The sequence below is a fragment of the Desmodus rotundus genome, chromosome 2, assembly GCF_022682495.2.
Source record: "Desmodus rotundus isolate HL8 chromosome 2, HLdesRot8A.1, whole genome shotgun sequence".
Classification (NCBI taxonomy): Eukaryota; Metazoa; Chordata; class Mammalia; order Chiroptera; family Phyllostomidae; genus Desmodus; species Desmodus rotundus.
The window spans coordinates 38,641,649-38,661,276 of NC_071388.1; the positions used below are offsets into that span (position 1 = coordinate 38,641,649).

The 19,628-nt window shown below is 39.1% G+C and overlaps 1 protein-coding gene across 4 annotated transcripts in view; it reads left to right on the plus strand.

Annotated features, from left to right (window-relative positions):
* KCNMB2 (potassium calcium-activated channel subfamily M regulatory beta subunit 2) overlaps positions 1-19,628 on the plus strand; it is a 321,616-nt gene that overhangs the window by 63,303 nt on the left and 238,685 nt on the right. The window lies entirely within an intron of this gene.

The window sequence follows — 19,628 nt, forward strand, 5'->3', positions numbered from 1 at the left end:
CCCATGCCCATTTCAGTACCTACATTGAGGATGGGTCCTGAAATCATCAGTGGCTCTGTGTTGAGGGTCATTGTCTACCCCCTGCCCCATCATGCACTTGCCCTGCACCACCAAGAATAAAAAGGAGAAGTGCCACTCGATTTTGAGGATGGAAGGGGTAGAATGGATTGACTGAATTGTATCCCCAAATTGAGATGTGTGCACCCCCTTGAGGCATTAAGGCCAGGGATAGCTGACCTCCTATCTATAGTCAGCATCTGGAAACTTATATTTGATTTTAAAGAGGAAAGAGCATCTTGGAAAAGAGAGCTATGAACTTGAGAAATCTCAGGTTTCCACTGAGTGTTGAGATGGGGGTGGCACAAGAGGAGGGGGCAATCTAAGACATTGCTTAAAGGAAAAGAATATTTGGCTCATCTCCTGACTTCAAAAAAATGCAAAACCCCATCAGCCTAAAGAAACATTAGAAGTTTATGGTGCAGAAATAAGTAGTTTGTGTGTGACGCATTTCCAACTTACAGAAAGGCAACTATTAGAATGGAATGTTCTCCAATGGATGGGGCCAGATTAGACTCCATCGCTACCAGCCAAACATGGCTCAGGAAAATTGGAAATCGCATGCAAATGGAAAGTGATTAGTTTTACTTCTGCTGTTAGACTCTTCCAAATGGGAAGGTGACAGGACTCTAGTTTGCAACAGACTATTAGAAAAAGCAGACATGTGTCTGGGTTGTCTTTTAAAGATGTTGCTTTGTCTTGGCATCTTTCCCTGAATAGTGTTAAATTACTTATTTATTCATTTATTCATCGACATTAATTGGGTACCTTCTAGTGCCAAGCAAAGTGCTCAGCCTTGCAACTCAAAGATAAATAAGAAGACCCTTACCCTCAAGGAGCTCACTGACTAGTGAGGGATAAAGTTGAATAAACAGTTAAAAATCACAATAATATAGATATGCTCAGGTGCTAGAGAGCAAAAGAGACAGAGCTGGCTAAATAAGACTTTCTGTTGTTGCTGAGAGGAAATAAGGTGTCTGGAAGGTCATATTTTTTGGTGGAATTTGTTATCACAGTGAGTCCTGAAGCATATGCAAGAGTTAGCCAGGCAGAAGGAGGTTGGTGCACAAAGGCATGAAGGTGAGAGAAAGTCATGTTTCAGGAGAACCTCAGCTCTTCAGATAGCACAGGGGAGCAGAAGCAGCACAGGGCAGGGAGAGGCAGGGATGAGCTGGCTCCATGATCCAGTTCGGGCAGTGTGGAACTTCTGTCTGGGATATAGTCTATCTTTATTTGCTTGCTTTGTTTCTGTTGGGGAGAAGGGAAATGGATAGATAACATTTTTAATCCCTTTAAATGTCAGAGTTTCTAATTTCATAGATAATGAGGTGCAAGGGATCTTAAAGATTGTTTAGTTCAGTCTCCTTATTTTACAGATGAGGTAACTTATCTCCACAAAAGGTTAAAGGACTTGTTCAAGGTCATATAAATAATGAAAGCAATAGACTCCACTTCTGTTTAATATCACATCCTTTGAGTATGTAAGAGAAATTCAGGAACCAGCCATGTTCTCCCAGTGTGCACCAGTTCTCAGACAACTAACGTCTTCCATTAAATCTCAATTCATAGTCTTTCACTTTAGGTGCTGCCCTTTGCCTAAACTCTTCCCCACATTCCAGGGCTATTGTCCCTTTGTAGGCCATGAAAGACCTTCTTTCTGCCCCCACCCTTCAGGAGTCCCTTGGTGTAGGAAGAGCATAGACATAAATCCTCCCCACCCATGCATGGCTCAAAGGCACAGTCTGTCAAGACATTGGGGGGGTGGGGCTATATGTGTTTCAGTCCTCATTAAAATCATTTTGCTGTGTTTTTAAAAATGGTGATTAAGTAATTGTCTCTGATTTAAACAGTTCCTAGAAATATGATACCAAAAGACCCCAGAAGTCCTCTGAATCATTTCTGTACCAACGGGAGATTTTACCCTTTAGTTTGGCCCTCACATTCCCAGACTAGGGATTTAGTCTAGCAGAAATGCAAGTATTTCCTGACCTGGCTTTCTTCTTTTCACAACTTTGAGGACATCCTTACCAGTCTTTCTGAAGTTTGGTACCATACCATGGTCATCAGTAAAAGTGAGTCAAAATATATATATGTATTTTTTTTTTGTAAATTATATTTTGAGGAAGTGACTCAGATAATGGAAAATTTTACACAGTCTGGCTTCCTTTGACAAATCTCATATTGGAAACATGTCCAATAATTGAGTGTAAAAGAAACCCTCTTGGAATGATGTAAAAGTGTTCTTGTTTTCCTCAAGAAAAATGGCCAGAACTCTAGTATGTTCATCATTCTTAAGACAGCAGCTGTGGGCCTGACCATCAAAACCTGACCACTGCTTTCACCATGTCATCTCAGCAAGAGAAAGCTGGAGGATTTTTAATAATTATCCATGTTCACACAGAAACTTAGGATATTTCTTTGAGCATTACCTAACACACCCTAAGTAATCAAAGATTGTTTGTACAATAAATGAAGAGTCAAGAGGAGACTCGTCAGACTTGGATTCTCCTGACACAGAGGTGTACTTAAAAGCCTAGCATTACAAACACATTCCTGAGACTAAAGTTCTACAAAACATGTCTTTTGAGATCAGGGTATAATGTTGTTACCATGAACTCATCGGCCTATTCATATCAGATACGAGAGTCGAAAATCTGTGGTGGAGACAACATAGATGTTGTTTTCAGACCTATTGCCCATAATTGCCCCACAGGAGAAAATGATTTGCTGGGAGTTAATATGCTTATGCTCCTCACTCCTGAGACTTTGCTCCCTGCATTTAGAAAGTCCTGCAGGGAAAACTTTTGCTGGCTCCATGGATTGGTTAGTAAAATGGAGTTCTTTAGGCTGTGCCCTTAGGCATTTTGTTCAAGAAACCAGGTAGTAATTAGGCAGTTACTTTAGAACTGTGAATCCCAAAATTCTCATGTAGAAGTAATCTCTTGCCTGGAAGATTTCTTTTCTACTAATACCTATATTTAAACCTCAGCCAAGATCTAGGCTACCTACCAAGTTAGAGACGTCCTCAGATTATGCTCAAACTAAAAGTTATGTAACTGTGCATGAACATACATAAAACAGTAATGTAATACAGGGTGGCAATTAATACAGTTTAGTACCCTATGGAGCCTATGTGTATTTGTAGGAAGCAGGATTGGGGTGGGAAAAACAGTGAAGGATGAGGCTGAACCATAAGGTGGGTGCAAGATCACAAAGGGCCTTGAATACTGTGTAAGAAATTGGGGATAAACTATTCCTGCCTTCATACTCTCCCCGTCTCTTAGTCAATGTCATCAGAGTATCTAACAATTTATTGTTCTCATTTATTTGTGTGCATCTTTCCCTACTAGACAGTAAGCAACATGAAGGCAGAGCCTATATCCAAGTCGTCATTTTTTTTCCAGGGCTAGCAAAATGAGCAAAGTAACCATTTCACAAGTATTAGAGAATACCATTATTATTGTGTGACTCAAAACCATGATTGCTTTTGAAGAAAATCAATGACGAATGAATGAAGAGTCTGAATATCTGATGGGGTGGGACAGGTTTAAGTGAAAAACTCATAAACCTGTTAAAGTAACCAGAAAGGGAAACTTCACTAACCTCAGGGCACCTCTGTCACCATCAGCAGTTCTTCCCCATCATGTAGGATGTATAGCAAAATTCCATACAGTAAGCACCACTTGTTCACTGACTTTTAGATTAAAACTAGATTAAAATGGGAGTTAATGGATTTTTCTGTGTCCTTGTACAACCAGCTCCTAGGAAGTGCAATTAGGCAGATTAATCCTATGGGTCAGTATGAATTTAATCTACTTTATATTCTAAATCCAATTTCATTCCATATACTGCTACAGCATTCTCTCTACCTTGTGAAATAAGAGCAGACCTTATAGACTCTCTCCCTTACAGAAACTGTTTAATTCCCAACTCAGCCAAAACAGAAATAGCCAAGTTCTATGACTTCATGTTTGGGATTTCTGCTGTCAAATTAACAAACAGATAATAATAACAACAATAACATAATAACAGTTATGACTACTTTTGAGCACCTGTTATGCATCAGGAACTTTGTTAAGTGTTGTTGAGTAAGAATATTGTCCCTATTTTCTAGATGGGAAAGCTGAGTCTCAAAAAAGTTAAAGAATTTGAATAAGACAAGCTTGTAAATGAGGAAGCCAAAGGTAAATCCCTCAATCTGTCCACTTCTAATGCTTAGACTCTTCATTATGGCACTTCCTTTTTTATACAAATTTATGTCCTTTATAACAAAGAGCTCTCTATTCAAGTCAACAAATATGGTCACTATTTAGTATAGGTCAAATCTCAATGAGGATACAGGAAAATTCACAGGCCCCTGGCACCAAGAATTTTGGTATGACCATGAGGAGTGAGCTTCTTTGGGGTGATGTTATTATAATGTTACATGAGTCATTTGGCTAAATTGAGTTTAAAGGGGAGCTGGAGTTCGAGAGGGGAAAAAAGGCATGTGGAAAAAGAACAGGTGTTTTCTTTGGTGCTCCCTATAATTTACAAAAGGCCACAATCCCATCAAAAAGAAAAATAAACAAATCTTTCAGCATGTACAAGACAAATGGCAACCTGAAAATATGTGTTTCTTGTGATCAGCTCTAATATACTTCCCCTGATAGACAGAGAATAGAAATTGGGACTGGAGAAAAAGACAGGTGTGTGTGTGTGTGTGTGTGTGTATTGGGGGTTCTTATGTGTGTTCTCAGTGCGTTTACATGGTTAACAGTAAATACAAAGAGCATCTATGCAGATCATATCAGTGGCAGACTTGAGTCCAGGATCAGCATTTTGTAAACTAAGAAACCCAACCACATTCATAAAAATTCTTTACATTTGTCCAAAATGTTACAGTTTTGTGATATTCCCTTTCTTTGTATTAGAACCCATTGCTTCTTATTTATATTTAAATTTTTCTACATAATTTAATCCAAAAATTTTTTTGAAAAAAGAAGCACAATGTAGGCAAAAGAGCTCAGAACAAAGGTTCAAGAAACTGAGATTCAAGTTTTGCTCCACGACATTCTAGAGCTGTGACCTTGGACATTTAGCTTAGCCACTCAACCTGTATTTTTTTTTCTTTCTAAAATAAGGTCATTGTAAAGTGTGATAAGCTCATGATTGATTACATAAATGAAAAGGTAATCACATAAAACAAACACATTAAAAAGTATTTGTCTATCATAAAGTAATAAACAACATTAAGGGATATTGTTATTTATTGTTTAATATGAAAGACATTAATCATCCCCAAATTAGTAATATCTGTCCCTCATTCAATAAAAGGATTTCAATGATACTATAAATAATTCATGGGGATTTTAACTGGGTTTTCCATATCATCAGAACACAAAAAGTAAAAATTAAAATACACAAGCATGGCTATGTTACTGGTACAATATATTTTAGAAACTCTTCTCCTACCCACTACAGCAAAAAAGTGGGGTGGAATGTGGTTATTTCCAATGAGATTCTTAAGATATTTATCTGGTCAGAATTTTGATTTAAATTTCAAAAAATTAATTTTTATTCAATCTTTAGGAAAACTTTTAACTCTAAGTTATCAACTGCAATTTCCTAGTTTATAAATGCCTAAATAAAATGAGCTTTGAAAGGGAAATAGCACAGGATAATATTTAAAGCAGGATACAAAGCAAGCCTCAGTCGCCCATCTGTACTTTTTATTATCAGGAAGTACTTATTTTGCATTAAGTATTGTGCTCCATAATAATCTTTTACATATAAAAAAACCTCTAGGAGAGCCACATACTATAACTCATTAAAGGGAGCTGGAAAGAGCCCACCACTAATCATGCCACAAGGGATGACATCTTGATTTTTAAACCACATTTAATTAATCATTTGGAAATACTGCCTAGACCCCCATACTGAAAAGAATAATGAAGCCAGACATTGGTTCTGTGGGCACTACAGCCATGACTAATCCACACCATCCAGCTGGACGCAGGACGAGGAAGTGGTGATGCACCTGTCAAGTGCTTTGTCCTTGTGCCAACACACTCACCTGGCAGGTGAGAACACCTTAGCCTAGACTAACTACGGTGTGCCGAATGCCACTCAGCCAATCTAGAGGTCTTGCAAAAAAGTCAAAAGCAAGGAATACTCAGCTTTTTAAGCTACAAGTTTAGTGTTCTTCTACCTCTAATGTGTTCATTCACATTTCAGTTTGATTTCATTTTAGCAGTTCACTTTTTACTATAACCAAATGAAAAGGGACACAGAACATTGAAAAAGAGTGAGGGGGGGAAAATGTAACACCTCTGAAGTTTTGGCCCAGATGGTTTTGTCTAGAGTTGGTTGGACCAATTTCTTTATATTATATTTTATTTCCAAAGGGAAAACAATGAGACTCCAACTCTGCATGTACCCTAAGACAGATATATAAACTACAGATTCCTGTGGAACTTCATATCCTGAAATAATGGAGTAATTTATATAAGCAATTTAAGTAAATATAGAGAAATGTCCTTGTGGCATTTCCCAGACAACTGGTCTATGTAATAAGCCAGAAAATAAGTGAGAAACATTGCATGCTGCTGTTTTGTTGTCAAAAATGAAACATAAGAGGGAATTTTTATGAGCAAAATAAAGGAAAACCCTGTATATGCATTTCATAAAAATGGGTTATTATTGATGTACACCTGAATGTATATTAGCTGATTTTACAAGATAGACTCCTCTATCCCACAGATGAAAATCAATTGACTTGTCCTATTTATTTAACAATCACAATACACTTAATCATCTACAGGCCTGACTCAGAGCTTTTATAAAGCGGCACACATTTATTCTGCCTAAGAAAATCAAAAGTCCTCAGCTTTCAACAGAGCTTTATTTGCCTCCCAGAACTATTCTTAAGACTTGCTTAAAGAAAAAGTGGCCCCTGTGGAGATGATTGATTTGTGCATTGTACCACCCTGAATGATAAGTGACACAGGAAGAGGGGGTCAAAGCCCTTCTAAAGGAGATGCCTCATGCTCAGGATGCCCAGTCTGGGCTCTGGGGCAGTGCAGATGTTGATGATGGGTCACCAGTGCAAGTGACTTGCTTAATCACCCACAGAAAGCCTTTATAAGGAAAAATAAAGTGGATTGACTAGAAGAAAAAAATCAAATTTTCACATGCAATGTCACATATAACCTTTTAGCATTTAAGCATTAGCATAGCAAACACAGCAACATGCCTAATACAAATATTTGTAAATTGAAATGTTAGGTGAAGAACACATTACAAATAATATCATACCATGGTTTGGTAGGTTTTTATAGTAAAATATGGGGGTGAATCCAGGTTTAGTTACTAACTAGTTGTGTGAATATAGAAACACTGCTTGATTTGTTAAGCCTGTGTTTGGCCTCTCTAATATCCACCATGCTAAATAGTCGTAAGTGTAGAAATAGTGCATGTGTAATGTATAGTTCGCAATAGGTGCTGAACGATGGGCATTATTACTGTTATAATGGTGGCAATAGGATGTCGATGTCTGTGTCCATTCCTAGAGGATAGGGGAGGGTCCGTATTGATCTTGACAGGGCAGGATTTCCTTACTCTCTTCTTTTCCAGCTCCAGGCCTTCTTGACTTGAATGGACCATTTCTCAATGTTGATCGGATACTGTTCAGAGTTCAGTTAAGCAATGTTTGACATCATCAATACAACTGCATTTCTATTTTCAAAAATTTTAGCTGTAGGTATCTTCTCAAGAAAAATCTCATTAATGTAACGCAGATCAAAGTAGGGCTGTTCTCTGGAAGTCTCCTCAACCCCACCTGGCCTCCTCAGCTTTCTCTAAGACACAGCCAGAACCCCTACCACTCTTGAAGTACCATATTTTCCTGTGTATAATGTGCACTTTCCCTTCAAAATTTTTGAGAGAAAAATAAGGGTGCACATTATATATGGGTAGTACCTGAAATAATTTTTATCTGTTCTTGTGGTTTGTAATTATTCATTACATAAAATTTCTTGTACCATAATATTTTCAAAAATAAATGCTAAAATTCCTTTATAATACAAAAAACAAGTATCTAAATGTAAATAAATAAGAAATTGAATTAAAAAATTAAAATGAAAGATTTTTTCCCTGAAAGTTTGGGCAAAAATGTGGGTACACACTATACACGGCAAAATACAGTATGTATGTCCAGTGGTTCTCATCCATGGTGCTAGTGACTCTCCAGGTACATTTGGAAATGTCTGTGGGCCATCACAGCTGGAACCATGGGAGGGGGAGACACGTGGCAGTCAGAGGAGAACAAGGCAGCCAAATATCTTGCAAAGAGAGAGACAGAAGACTATCACTGCCCAAATGACATTACTGCCCCCACTAAAAACTCTGAGCTCTAGCTGAGCCTCCTCGTTCTTACACAAGTCTGTGCACGAGTATATAACTCAGGAACAGCCAAATGGAAGAGGTGCATAAGGCAAGGTATCTGAGAAGGGGCACAAAGCTTCCATGTTCCCTGAGGATGTCACTGCCCCCAAATCTCCACATGTTCACCAATTTGGAAACTACCCAACCCCATCCACTTGGGGTTTTATGGAGGCTGCATTATATAGATGTGATTGATTAAATCATTGGCCATTGGCATTAAACTCAATCTCCAGCTCTTCTCTCCTAGGTGGTGGTGGTGGTAGAGAGACTGAAAAATTCCAATTCTCTAATCACATGATTTGTTCCCCTGGCAACCAGCCTTACACTTAGGTGACCTATGGGCTTTCCAAAAGTCATATCAAAAGACACCTTGAGTCTTTCATCACTCAGGAAATTCTAAAAGTTTCAGGAACTCTGTGCCAGAAATGAACAAAGACCAAAGACCAAATATATATACATAGCCCTGGCTGGTGTGTCTCAGTGGATTGAATGCCAGCCTGTGAACCAAAAGGTCCCCAGTTCGATTCCCAGGCAGGGCATCTTCCTGGGTTGTGGGTCAGGTTCCCAGTTGGGGGTGCACAAGATGCAACCACATATTGATGTTTCTGTCCCTTATTCTCCCTCCCTACCCTTCTCTCTAAACATAAGTAAATAAAATTGTTTTCTTAAATTTTAAAATATATATATACATATATATACATACATACATACATACATACATATAGGGTGGGCAAAAGTAGGTTTGTAGTTGTGAGTATGCAAAAGAGTTTATTCTTATAGTATGTATAGTTATATTATTTTACATATGAACAATAAATATATATATTTAATATTCATCATAATATCACAGGAACATAGACCTTGGAAGCACAAATTCTGACACAAGAAGACTGCCCTGTGCCTTTTGAGTCTGGAGGTTAGAACGGTCATTGAGGTCAGCAACCATCCAAAGACCGTCAAGGAGAAAGGCTGTACTTTTTCTGTGACAAAGGAATGGCTGGACTAGAGGGTCAGTAAATTTTTCTGCAAAGGGCCAAATAGTAAATATTTTAGGCTCTGTGGGCTCCATGGTCTCTGTAGTAACTACCCAACTCTGCCATTTAGCAGAGTTAAAGTATAATAACAGCCAATGACTATATGTAAGAAAGAGGGCATGGCTGTGCTCTGATAAAACTATACAGTAGCAGATGGCAGGCTGGATTGATCTGCAGGCCATCCTTTGTCAACTCTTGGATTAGACCATAGATTTAATTAAAAACATCTTAGTGTGGCTTCAACATCTTTCCAATTATATGGAAATCTACCTTTTCAGTCTCTCTATACTTCTCAATAGGTGAAGGATATGAAGGAAAGAGTTTCACTTGAATAAAACAATGGTGGCAGGAATGGGAAGGTCACATCCAACACAGAGAAAAACCAGCTTGGCTGGAGCAGAGGTTTCTATTGACGAGTACAGAGAATCATAGATTTGAGCCCAGGGGCACAGTGCCTGGAGAGCCACATTAGGGAATTTGTACCCTAACCTATAAGCAATGGAGAACACTTTAGGCATTTAAGCAGGAGGAGAGAGATTTTATAAGATTTAGATTTTGAGATCAAGATTTTCCTTTAACCCTCAGAGGGTTTATGAACATACTACTCTCGTGGTACACGTGGAGAGCACCACCCACGTACCCCTTCATGGATGGACTTGCTGTCCAGATTAGTGGCACACTCTGCAGCTGGCCTTCAACCTGCAGCTCCTCCAGGGGCTGCCTTTACTCACAGGGAAGCCTTGCCCGAGATCCGGCCTTTTCTAGGTAGCCTGTACCTGATGTCTGAGAGAGGCAGGTTGCAACGTCCTCTCAGAGGGACATTCTGATGGGCAATATTTTCCCACAGCTCACTGTCAGATGGCCTGAGGCTTTGCGGGGCCTGGATCCCTCATTCACCTCTTCCTCTGCCCAGTACCGCTTCTTGTACTTTTCCCTCGCAGATATACATCTTGTACCCTTTATGGGTTGAATGGTGTTCCCTCAAAATTTATATACTGAAGTCCTAACCTCTAGTATGTCAGAATGTGACCTTACTTAGACATAGCCATTGCTGATGTAACAGGGTAAGATGGGGTCATACTGAAGTGAGGTGGGCTTTAATCCTAGATGGCTGGTGGACATGAAAAGGGGAAACTTGGACATGGACAGCCACACAGGGGGAATGCTATATAAGAATGAAAGCAGAAATTGGGGTGATGCTGTAACCAGCCAAGGAATGCCAAAGATTTCTAGCATAACACCGAAAAGCTAGTACAGAGGCCCGGAACAGATCCTTCCCTCACAGCCCTCAGAAAAATCCAACCCTGCCTACACCTCGATCTCTGACTTCTAGCTTCCAGAAGTGTGACACAGTACATTTTGCTTGTTTGAGCTACCCAGTCTTTGGGACTTTGTTATGGCAGCCCTAAGAAACTGATACATACCCAAACTCCATCTCAGTGTTTACTGCCAGGGAAGCCAACCTGTGACAATATTATTTTATTAAAAATCAATCTGAAAACATTAAACAATGGTGTAGCATGCCTTGAAGTAATAACAATCTCAAAGTTTCACATAGACATACATTAACACATCAATTACAAAACCTTCAAATTATTTTCATTTACATGATGGAAGTTTTTTGTGTTTTTTTAAAGAAAGCAAGTAAAACCAAAACAGAGGCCAGAGCCAAAGTAGAGAAGCAGAGAGAAGAGCTTAAAAGGATAAGCAGCAGCATAATAGCAATATTTTCCTAAAATATTAACAGTGTGGGTTAATTAGGTAACATGGAATTACTGATCATGCTGTGTATTCATAATGTAGAAAGAAAATAAATGGTCCAGGTGAGAAATTCTGCTTTGTCTATCTTTAGACAGAAACCACTGTGTTCCAAATTGTTTAATATATTTAAATTATGAACTTCCTACTAAGCTTATTCAACTAGAGGCAATCATGAAAAATGTTTTCTTTGTTCTAAGATATCTAGATTAAACCCAGTGAGACAAACTTTTTTTCCTATAACAAGACAGTTTTTTCAAAAGGTTTATTCGTGACACATGCTTGCTCTTCCGTTCCACAGCACTAACAAAGTTTGGTACTACCGTGGCTCCAGAAGTCTGAGTTTGCCCTCCTGTCACACACGAAGGTCAAGGGTTAACGTGAATGAAAGAAGTAGTGTGCAGAGTGCAGCAAAGTAGATGTGACTCAATTCTATCTGAAGTCAACCTTAGAAAGGCATGTGACCTTGAGTAAGTTACTTCCTCTTCCCGAGTGTCTATTGTCTCATTTATAAAATTGAGAACTGCACTAGACGACCTCTCAATTTTGTTCAAAGATTTTGAAAGCGTGGACAGGCAATGAGCAAAATTTAAAAAGAAAACATGTCTTTAGGAGACGTGTCTGTTGAGCCTTGGCGTACAGCTGGGAACCGTGCCCCTGCACCGCGCAGCACAGGCACCCACACTCTGGCGTGAGAAGCCCCATCCTCGGCCCGCACCGCATGAATCAGATGGCTGACATTACAGCAGCCATCCCTTCTTATCTGCCATGGTCATGTTCTCTTCTTCAAAGAGAACATAATGGAAAACATACAGCCCTTATAACACAATAGATGGGGCTCAAGTAGTACCTTTACTATTAAAAACAGGTTCCTTTGAGCATATAACATCAATTCTATAAGATCTTTTCATCCTTGCTGAGAAGAGGAAGGTGACAATGTGAATTATATCTCAATAATTCTGATTTTTTCAAAAGACCACAATACCTACCTTAGAAGGTCACATGAAGAGTGGCCTGAAAAGGTGTAGAGAACCTACACATAGGAGGTACTCCACAAATCATCAGCTACTAGTAGCCTCCTCATCATACCATATGGTAATGTGGGCATTTTAGAGCTTTCAATTCTCTCGCTAGCATCTTTTCAACAGAATTCACACGTCTAGAAAAGTAAATAAGAAAGGCAGGGAGATTTGCAAGATGTACCCACAGAGCACATAAAACTATGAAAGAATCTTCTTTCCCTCTCATGCCTTAGGTGATGGGGAAATACATGAATCTTCAGTAAACATTTCTGGCATCAGATGATATTTCCAAGCATTGTATTCTGGTTCCAAATGTCTGTGCGTGTTAATTATCTTCAAGACTATTGGTAATTATTTGGACACTGTGTTTCTGAATCTATGCATAGCACCGCTGAGGACTCAATCAGGAGGGCAATACTCTATTTACTCTCAAAATAGATCTGTGATAAGCTACCTGCTATATGTGTGTCCTAATCTTTTCACATGAAAGCAGGGTGCTTGTTGGAGAGGGGAGGTTCATGTTAGTGAATAGTTTTGAGGTCTTTTAAAAATCACTGAGTGTTAGGCCTGGAGGAAAATTTAGAGATACAGTAATTTAGTCTGCTTCGCATTTTTATTTGAAATCACTGGGATAAAGGGCGGTTAAGTGATTTACCCAAGGCCACAGCTTTGTTGTGGTGCAACTCAGACTAAAATCTGCTTGGCCTAACTTCCAAATTACTGTCTTTTCCACATACTATCCAGCTTCATAATGACGAGGTAGGAAAAAACACTGACACATATATATTTCATGTTATGGGGCCACATTGAAATCTAAATATATAATCTTATCATATAACTACTTATATGTTCTTCCATCTTCAACTGAGGCCAGAAGATATAGGCATGCTCTAGAGAACCACGTGGTATCATGGGAAGAACATGAGCTTTGCCTCCAGAAAGATATGACTTTAAATGACAGCTCAGTGTAACTTTGAGCTGATTACTCAGCCTCTATGATCCTCAGTTCCCTGTGGCTCCAATGAAATGAAGATGATACCTGTTTTGAGGTCTTCCCAAGGGAGAAGAAATTCCACATGTAAGGATCTTGGCACATAGTAGCTGTTCAATAAATGTCAGTTATTGTTATTATCTCTGAGGCTCATTCATGGTTCAGTCATTTCATTCCCCAGGGCCCCTAAAGGTAATATAGAGAGGATTTGGAGTATCAAATTGAAAAAAAAAGAAAGAAAGAAAGAAAGGAAAAAAGGCCTGGCCTCAGGTCTAACTGCCACCCGCTGCCCTCGTTAAGGAACCTTGACCTTGTTCCTGCCTTGGTCTACCCTTGGCTCCTGTCTGTAAATGGGAGCTAAGTTCTACTATTTTCATCAGACTGTGAGCTACTTTGTGGACACTTTTTATTTCCCCAGTGTCTTTCCCAGGGGCTTACACGAGTCTCAGATCAATCCCTGTGTGATAAAAGAAGAACCCTGAAGAGTTTCTGAAAGGCTCCTCAGGGGAGCATCCCTTCAAGCCCCCTAAAGCCCCTGTTCAGTGATATAAGGAAATTTTATTGTTCCCGCATTGCTCCATTTCCAACATATCTACCCCACACAGAACTCCACAGCCCTCACGTGCCATTTCATATGAAAAAGTAACATTTTCTCAAGAAAACAAAGAAGGTCATGAGCTTAGGCAATAAAAATAGATTACTTGTTTATTCACTTCCTCTTCCATTCCCAAACCCCATTACTGCCTGCCTTGGTGTGATTTGAAAAGGCCATTCTCAACAACTCCTCCTCCTGCCAGCTTGTCATTTGAAATACATCGTGCCATTACCACCAAAAAGACATCTGCCATCTGGCAAAGTCCTGTTTTTATTGCCAAGGAAACCAAAACATTAATTATCTTAAAATAGTAACACCTTTTTATTCTACTGATCCTCTTGATCCTCTTTTGTAAATTTCTACAAAATATTATTATTTGTCAAAATCTGTGTCTGCTGTCTATCAGAGACTAGGAGAAGGTCACCCAAATCCAATGACCATGGATATTCTGCAGTTTAATTATCACCCAAGTGTTTAAACAAAATAAAGACCCAAGATACGTGTTAAGTTCACGAAATAAATGACAAATGCAGTGTCAAAGATTACACAGAATGGGTTTTCTATCTTCAGTGCTGCTACTAGAAAGTCTAAACAGTGAGGCTTTTGGCTGTTTTGGGCTTTTCAAGACATTTGAAAATTAACACTGTGAAAATCTTTAAATTTTTCTCACCCTGAAAGGTGAAATTTGTTTTTACAAATAAAGATTTGTGTTCTCCAAAACAGTCAAGGAACATACCTGTCAGGATGAACCCCGCTTGCTGAACAACTGCGTGTTCAGCTGCGTCATTGTAATCGTTATCACCATTCGTCAACAATTCACCACGTGTCTAAAATTGCACTGAGAGCTTTACCTGTGATAACTCACTTCATTTTAATAATAACCCTACAAAGGGGATAATGTCAACCTCATTTCATAAGTAAGGAAACTGAGGCACAGAGTGGCTCCTTCCTCGTTTATGAAGCCAGGACACTGCAGAGCCCTCATTCAGATTCAGGGGAGCCTGGTTCCCAAGCTATCACTCTCACCACCTCCAGATCCCTCTCTGAGTTCTTAATGCTGTGGCTGATGACTTGTATGTCCTAGGCTCTTAAGAATTCAGCTATAAATTAAAATATCCATAACTCATTTGTTAAGAAAAGGAGCTAATATATTCATGAGGCACAGTGAAAATCATGACATTTTTAAGCAGATAATTAAATCCTGGTATTAATAAATTTGTTGAGAGTCTAACATTTTTCAAAATTCACTAATAGGAGCTTTGTAAGCTCACGGTTTGGAGGAAGTCTTCTCTAATTACCGGGGCTGGCGGTGTCCTGCCGGCCGATGTTTGTTCACCCCACAGTTAGCCTGCGTAGGAACATGCTGGCATCACTAAAGACAGCTGAATGTGCTCATGGAAAGGTAAATATTAAAAATGAGCTGGAGGCAAGGAGAGAGGCTTTCTTTTTTAACATGCTATTAGACAAACAAATGATGGCATTTCCTGTTGCTGTTTCTGAAGCAAAAACGGTGTTGGATGGAGGAAATGTGTCTCAGAGATCAGCAGCTTCAGAGTCAGGAACACATCGTTAAAATCCTCAACAGGCATCAAAGGCTTCACTCAAAGGACCGATAAAGAACATTTGGGGACAGTGCTATGGTAAAGGTTTTTTATTTCCCTCTGATCAAACTCATACTTCCAGAATCGAAAAGATGCATTTATGCATGGCAGCCGTGAAAAACAGAAGTGCTGGATTCACACTGCTCTTCACTATTAAATTCATATGTAACAATATGAAAATTTCATCACTCCTTAAACTTTTGGATCATTTTAACAGAGGAAGTCTTTTGCAGGTTGCTGAAGGTGGAAGGGTCCCCTTCTGGCTAATTCCATCTCTATCAGCGACCCTCAAGCAACCGGTCTAAGCCAAAGAATAGTAAGTGCTGGAGCATGAGGCAATAAAGGATCTTAGAGTTGAAAGGGACTTAATCTAGCTCTTTCCTTATAGGTGGAGGGAGGAAAGACACTACCTAGCAGTTACTGACAAAGACTTCCTTCTTCCTTATGTAGTTCACTGGAAATTCTTAAAGTTCTGCTTGAAATATAATTTTCTGTGTACCTGTGGGGTACACTATGGAATGCACAAAGTTGGAGGTTTATTTTCAGGTTAAATACTAAGCTTTTTTTTTTCTTCTTAACTTATTCACATAGATCTTGTACTATACTTACATGTTCACCTTTATTCATGTCTTCATTTAAGCATTTAATAAATATTTATTGAGCATGCACCTTGTGCCCGGGACCCTTCTAGTTAATGAATATTCAAAGATGAATAAGATTTTATTCATATGTTCAAGAAGTTCACATTCTCGTTCTATCCAGTGTGATTAATGAGCCTTTAACAGAGAAATGTATGAGATGCAACAGAGGCAAGAACAAAGGATGCAATTCTATGCAGGAAGGTCAAAAAGGGCTTCACACAGGAGTGAGGCTTCAGCTGAGACCTGAGGATGAGGAGCACCTCAGCAGACAGATGAAAGGAAATGGGCTGTCTGGGAAGGTAGGGAGCTCAGACAAGACAGGTGTGCAATGATGGCTGTGCACAGTACCCTTATGGGTATTTAACTCACGGAATTACTTGTTCAAGAAATGATAGGGGTTGAAAATTAAGATGACTTTAAACTCTTCTCTAAACTTCTAAACAACTCAAAAATAACTTAATAAAGGAGGTTAAGATGGCTTGGGACCTAGCATTCAGCTTTTAGTTTACTGCACTCTCCTGTAATTTATCTCTCTAGCTTTCATCAGAAAGAGTAAAACACTCTTACCCCTTGGCTCTAGGTTCAGAGTAGGTGTCCTAAGTAAATATTTATAGGTATTTAATCAAAGACAGAACCCTGAGCCAAGAAGACTATAGGGCTCCCCAAATTCGCCATCCACATTTAGCCTGTCCTGTCCTCTAAGAGACGCTGCACCTAAGTTTTGCTCCAGTCCACCTTCCTGCCGTGCCCTGCAGCACTCGGCTTGCTTTCTAGCTGCAGTGCCGCAGTGCATTGCTGACTCACAGCCATCTGATTCCTACCCAGAACCTCACTCTCTCCCGCTTCATGCACATAGCCAGGTCTTTCCCCCGTAAGTATGGACACATCTGGAGCTTCTCCCCCTCCTGTGTCTACCTCTGTTCCTAGTTAGACACAACTTCCTTGTGTCTATTTCTGCTCTCATTTCTAAATGGCCAAGGTCATTTTGAATTCTGAATCTGTCTTTAATCAAAGTAATACTTTATATGACTTTGTTAGAGATATGCTTAAATAAGAATCTTCATTCAACTCTTTGCTGTGTCATTTATTAAAATGTGACTTAGCCTGGTCCTAAGACGAATTCCTACTGAACATCACTTGTTACATTCCTGGGCTACCATTCATCTTTAAGGATCATTCTCAGATGATGTTTCCAACCTGATGTTAGAAACATACTTAAGAACTGTATGTGTTCTCAGCCACATCTCCATAAGGATTGATACTGTGCTACAAAGATCAATTTAGAAACATTTCCAAGGTCAAGGGAAATGGCATCTATAGGAAGCAAAACTATCGTGCCCTAAATGAGATTAGTTTTTTTTAATGGGGCTTAATCTTAATAAGCAACAACCATAATGCTAACTAGAACTTGTATAGTGCTTTAGAGTGTTAAAAGGACTTTCATAGAACTGAACCTAATGGCACTTCCTTGAGGTAGGTATTTGAAGTCCTATTCAATGAACGAGAACACTGAAGCACGAAGAAGTTATGGGACTTGCCCCGATTTGCATGAAAGTAAATGGCAAAAGTAATTTTGGAAGACAGGTATTCCTAGGCCAAACACTATATCGATGCTAGAGTTCTGAAAAAAATTTTGTAATAGCTTCCTCTGTTTAAAAGTTAAGGTTACAGGCCTGTAAATTCCCATTCAATCTCAAGCACGTTCCCAGACTTTCATTCTCATGGAACTAGGATGAAACTCAATGGAATGGAACCTCCATTCCATTCTCATTAATTGAGCTAATATCCCACCAGAAACAGTAGACAACTATTTCTGCATCTCGGAATGTAAGTCAGCACAGTTTTTCAGAAAAGAAACATAAGCAAAGAATGATCCTTGAAAATAAATGCGAGCCTAGGAATGTAACAAGTGATGGTCAGCAGAGTGAAGTCTTGTGACCAGGGTAAGTAACATTTGAATCCATGGTATCTCAAAGACATTTCAGTGAAGAAATCTGTAATATTTTTACAAATTTTCTTTGGGCCCATCTTTACTCAATTTTTGTTTCTGCCCTTAAGTCTGCTCTGGCTGCCCCTTTTCACAGAACAGGCCTGTGTTGTTTTATCATGGTCAGTTTTACTATGCTGGTTCTAAAACACCAAGTAACTACAATTGAAAAAAAGGCAATAAGAGGATGAGATCAAAGAATGTGGAATTTCTTGAAAACGTTGTAATAGACCTTGAATCTTTTTTTTAAGATGAATGAAACAAATTAGCCCCAAATACTTTGATAGGTGCAGCTAACTGGCATTAAATCAATTTAAGGTCACAGATAAAAAATGCCTGTCCTAAGTGATGAAGAAGGCAGCACAGGGACCTGATAAAGCCCTGTGTACCAAATTTTCCAGGATAGAGGTGGATAATTCAGTCTCTAAGCTGGTTTTGAATAGTCCAAAAAAAAGGAACGGTGGTAATAGCGATTGGAAGGCTTTGGCGAAATTAGGAAAGAGAGGGTACTTACTGTGGGACTCTCAAATGAAAGTAAACTTTGGAGTTTTTTAAGTCATTTTAAACTCTGTCAGAGAGAGGGTGCTTAGTCAGCAACCCATCAGTTAACAAATGGAAGGCCAGCAGGCATCAATTAAGCAAAGCTCAGCAGGATATGCAGAGAGAGGAGAAGCTGAAGCAACTTTCCAGTAGCCACGTGGCCTTTTTGGAGCCAAGTGAATTCTGTGATCTTATATCAAGGGGGACAAGAGTGAGAAATTCCTTCAGAACTACTCAATGAAACTCCTATGTAGATAGCCTGATTCCATCAGATGTCTCCTGCACTTATGAATACAAGGAACCCCATTTAGTCTCAGAAAAGAATTAAAGATAGTCAGCAACCAGTTTTGCAAAAGGATGCTCCAATCATTTTTGTAACCTGCCATATTTCCATCTTTGAGGGATTACTGAAGTCTTGGTTAGGCCCAGAAGGAAAATCATTTTCATCATCACTTTTTGAGTTCTGAATACAACTTGTGTAACAAATTATTTTTTTAAATGGTAAGTATACAAATTTAAAATATCATATGACCTATCTGGGTACTTTGAATATATCAGAATGATCAGCTGCAACTTCAATTGCTTTATATTCTTATCAAATGCCCTCTTATTTGGTTCTCACAGCACTTTTGTGAGGTGGTCATGACATATTAGTATTTCCACACTACAGATGAGAGCTAAATGTACATGACTTTTCTGGTGAGACATCATTCAAAAACGGCAACCACGATACGGAAACCCAGACTTTCCGACTACAAATCCAGTGCTTATGCCTATAAATCAGGCTTCTAAAGAAATATGACTGAAAAAATTTTATTAGGATATTTCCTACCACTGCTTTCCTGCATCTTTAGGGACTCAACCCCATGGATATATAGAGTTCAAACTATGGTAGCTGGTCAGTCAGGCTATATTTCTGAAATGAGCATCTGCCAATGTCTAAGCACTTGCTAATTGTGCTAATAAAGAAGGTTATAA